Raw genomic sequence first — 5,215 nt, forward strand, 5'->3', positions numbered from 1 at the left:
AAACATCAAACTAAAAAACTCCCTCATTGACACCATGTTTTTACTGACATCACTAGAAACTAAATACTCATAACCTTGAAATAATATTCCACATAAATCAAAATAAATTGATCTCTCCCATAGAATGTATAAGGTTCTTCATGTGTTATTCTCCCCCATTCATGTATTAGGCTTTTCATGTATTTCTCTCCGCTATTGACATCAATGACAAAGGTGTCATTATGCCAATTATCAAAGTTAAATCATCTCCAAAATAATCTAAATCTATTTTCCAAGTGTCAAAAGGAATTGTTGAATAATACTAGAGAGTTCTTAATAAATCTACACAAAAAGTGACTACTCCCCCAAAGAAAGCATCACCAAGCATATGGTCTAGATTTAAGAATAAGATGTGAATATACTAGATTACTACAATCTTGCATCATCTACTTTGATGAAGGTTGTGGAATAGCCTCAAACATAACTCTCAAATGCTCAAAAGTGTCCCCAGCCAAAGGTTTAGTAAATATGTCTACTATATGTTCCTTTCTGCTAACATACTCAAATTTGATTTCCTTCTCTGCAACTTTCTATCTCAAAAAATAATATTTTATTGCAATGTGCTTAGTCTTTTATTGTAACACTAGATCATTTGACATAATAATTGTACTTGTGGTACCACAATGAATGATAATAGGCTATGGAAACTCAACACCAATGTCTTGTAACATCTTCTTCATCCAAATAATCTGACTATAGTTATTTATTGTTGCAACATCCTTTTCCTTGGCTATAGATTGTGATATGAAACTTTGTTTCTTTCTTATCCATGAACTTGATCTTCCCTATAAGAAGAATTCTCCACCACTTGTACTCTTTCAATCATCTTCACTTCCTATCCAATTCGCATAGGATCTATCATACCATAAACCTTAATCTAATGTTCCCTTCAAGTATCTGAATATCCTCTTCACTACCCCCAAGTATGTCTCTTTAGGCCATACTTCCAATAGAGGAACAATTATTATTAGATTGGAATGTTTAGCTAATATCACCTAAAAGAGTGGAAAGAAAAAAATCTCTACTCCCAAGCACCTTGTAAACTGGGTCTCAATCATGCAATGAATAGGAAAATTTGGATAAGGAGGTGACTAAAATTATAATAAAGTGGATAGAGCCTTTAGTGGTTCTCTAGACATCTTGGTTTGGGCCATGAATCACTTGAACTAAGTTGGAAAAATATCCTAGGATGGAACTAGGGGGGTACAAAAAATTAAATAACACAAATGAAAGATCCAGCAAGGTTCAAGATTTAATATACCTATAGTCTAATTTTATACTATTATTATTGACAATAAAGGTTTGAATGGTAGGATAACATAAATATATGCTTGATCAATCAATCTAATATAAATAAGTGTTGCAAATGAAATAGTAAACAATTAAACAAGATCATTTAGTTTTATCCAAGATAAGGAAGATAGTACCAAGGAAATAGACAAATCTCACTACTTTCAAAGATAAATGAGTCCCATAGAAAGCATTGCAAGATTCTTCTATTCAAAACACAAGTTATAAATACTAGCATGCACTAGGTGAGACAAAGAGAACTCTTCTAGGAAGCTCAATTATATTAATTCTCTCAAAGTGATACTACAGATGTGTATGACTATCAAAGAAACATAGCAATGGATACTACAAGGAAAAATCAGCAATTTGACTAACCTCTCTAGAGTCTTCAAACTGTATACATATACACCAAATATTTACATCTTTACAAAATATCTACAAAGATTCGATAGACCAAAAATATCCACATATGTTTCCTAGGAAAAATAACTTTATCTATTGACTTTTTTAAAGATATTTTAATGCTTAAGTACTACTTATAGTATTTATATCCTTATAAGAATAACAAAAAATGGGAGAAAAGGAAAGACAATGTGAGGGAGGGAGAGGAAGTAGAATCAAATATTTCTTTCATCTTTAATGTGGCAAAAACTACATGAGGTCCTATTAAATTCTCCTAAACCAACCCCATACCACTAGGTAATTAATCTTACCATATCTCACCCCTTGGGATATGAAAAAATTTACTTATGTGAGGTTTGTCTACAAAGGAAAATTTGGGAACTTCTCTATCAAAATATCGTTAATTCAAGTTGTAGTATGTATTTATGACATTGCCAAATGATGAGGATTATAATCTATGAAAGAAATCCCCCTACATGTCCTTGTTGATAACAAAAATTAAAATGAAAATAAAAGACCACCTCATGCTTAGGCTTGGAGCCACTGATTTACTAGTCACTAATTTACTAGTTACCCAAGGATCCCTTTACCACATTTGGGATAGTGGAAGAAGGGTTCCCATTACCCAACCCTTTGGAATTTCTAAATGAGTTTGGAGGCCTATTGTGATTTCAGAGTGCACACCTCATTTTGCCTAGAAATGGGGACCTCCTACTTTAGTTTTTTAGCTTTTCAAACCACTAGTCAGGGGTCTAAGTATTTTTTAGGGTTTTTCCTAATATATTTGGCTAGTCTGGGTCTTGACCTAAAAAACCTAGATTCTAGAAACCATCATTTGAGGGAGTAAGTCATTTTTGCAAGAAAAAATGGCACACCAAGTGCACAAGTGCACTAAAACAATGAGGAAAGCACTTTCTCTTTGAAGTGTGCAATAGCATAGTAGTGCAGTTGCGTACCTCATGAAGGTGTGCTAGGTCCTGGGTCTATAAAACTCAGGACCACTTCACCCCTTCTCACCTACATTTTCTTTGCTCTAGCTCCCCAACCTGCACTTGTGCAACTCCTTAGGTGCACTATTGCACTGGGTCTCCTCCACTCCACCTGTACAAAAATTTAAAAATAGGTTAAAAACACTAAGTTAAAGGTGTGCAATTGTACACCTTTTTTCTTTGCATAATCTTAAAACATTTTAAAATTTTTTTAAAAGATTTACACCTTAGTAAAGGTGCCCAACTGTGCACCTTTACACTAATAATCCCTTAAAGAAAAAGGGTGCACATGTAGCACACCTAATGCACACCCTTTTTTGTGCCTATGTATTCTAAGGGTGCACACCTAGTGCACCCTATGAGGTGCATCAGGTGCACACCCTTAGTAATAGAGGTCTAAGTGTTATAGGGTGACACACTTAAAGCACCTTTGAGGTGCACTAGGTGCACCTTTTTAACCTTCTAGGGTAAAAAAAAGGCTCTTAAATTATTTTTTTTTGTCGATTAGGGTTTATATTAATTAAAGTTTATCAAACTCTAAACTAATAGATGTTAATGTTGAGTTGATTCAATGACTTCTTCATCATCATCTATTGCTACAAAGATGGTTCTAAAACTAGTTATTTTCAAATTTCAAGGTGTTCTAACAAAGTCACGCTTCCAAGATGATTATTCAGAGATTTTGGACACTGAACTTGGTCATACAGATTGAAACACATTCCTAGTGTTATGCAACAAGCCTATAGAAAGGTCCCCATTGATATCTTCTCTTATCTGATTGGGACTAGTCAACATAGCATCACATCCAGTATTAGTACAGTCCTTGGAGCTAATCATGAGATTAGTAGAGAACAATGTCTCTAAGGAAAGGGTTGTAAAGAGTATAACTGGAGAGATCATACTAGATCTCTGACCTAAGAACATAGAGAAGGTGTTCCATCTCCCAAGAGTAGATCAATTTACCTGATTTACCTATCACCAAGTGGAAATATGGTACTAGGAACATGTAGAGAAGCATATGAAATCATCCAGTCTTCATACCTCATTGAGAAGAATCATCTGGGGCATTAAGAAGGAAAAGTGGGCATGAAAAGGGGTTACATGAAAGAAGATATCAAATATTCTATAATACTTTTGAGCAAAGTTATGTGGTTACCAGGATCAAGACACTTGGACATATGGATGGCCCACTTTATTGAGACTATCAAGACAACAAAGATGTCAATTGATTGGGCTTCCATTCTTAGTGAGAACTTGGATGAGCAGTTGGTGACAATTAAGAACAATTGTAAGTTCTACATGACATCTTATTTGGTGTACATGTTAGTTGTAAGGGCAATAGATTATCTAGGACTCTTCAAAAAGAGCAGCATGCAAGATGCAAATGCATGGCCCTATGTAGTATATCCCCAGTTGGTAAAGAAAAAGCTTCTAGAGCACAACAAGGAATACAAGATAGTGAATGATGCATTTATTTTCATGATTATCTAGTTCATTGAAGGAGATTATGCAAAGAGGATGTCACATGAGGCAGCAACAAAGATTTCAGGAGTTAGCACCTATTACATCCAATTTTGAACATTTAGTTATTTCAGAGTAGCAAGTATGACTATTAGTCCCAAGAATCTCTCTAGGTATCCAAGTGACATACTTATACTGCTGGAGATCACTCAACAACTCTTGTCTTCTTATGACAAAGGAAGGAAGTAGCATAAAATAACATGGGTGTGGCCCATTAATATAGGATCATTTAGTGTGGTCTGGAGACAAGATATTCCATCTTTTGAGTTTGAGTGGGATTAGTATCCCTTGGAGGAATATTACTCTCCTTGTCCTTATTTGATAACATTGGAAGGGTGCAATAGTTAGCTGTCAAGACATTTCAACATGAAGATGCAATTGAAGACCATTGGATGAATGTAGTAGATGACTACGATTTCCATATAAGGGATTGTTGTAGGATGACTCTCTATCTAGAAAACAGTGCTTTAAAGATAAAAGTTCCTTTGAAGGTAGTGTAACAAGATACTAAGGATGTCCTTGATCTATTATATAATAGAGACAAGATTTATGATCAACCAATTATCAATGCAGAAATTGATATGGAAGAAAACTTAGATATTAATCATAGGGCTAGGCATGTCATCAACCTAACCAAGGATTTGATCAAAAGGCCTTTCAAATTGGCCATAAGTCCTCAAGTGGTAGTCTTCCATGCTATAGCTTGCCCAAGAAGAGGTCAAGGAGCAAAGGTAACAATGCCCACTTTTACAACATAGTCCCCAGTGAGGTTGGAAATAGTGCACCAACTTGTTAGAGAAGTTGCATATTATAGGGATTAGATGGGTAAAGGCAAGAGGATGAGAACTTCTCCCCAACAAGTAGATCCAAGAGAAGAACCCACTCATGAACTACCACAACCTAGGGAAAAAAATGTACAAGGGTCAGAGAATGTAGAAGCTACATAGACAAGGGCAACGAGTATCTAAAATAGA

This window comes from Cupressus sempervirens, chromosome 6, assembly GCF_028749045.1.
Source record: "Cupressus sempervirens isolate cs-2001-9-10 chromosome 6, ASM2874904v1, whole genome shotgun sequence".
In the NCBI taxonomy this organism is placed as follows: domain Eukaryota; kingdom Viridiplantae; phylum Streptophyta; class Pinopsida; order Cupressales; family Cupressaceae; genus Cupressus; species Cupressus sempervirens.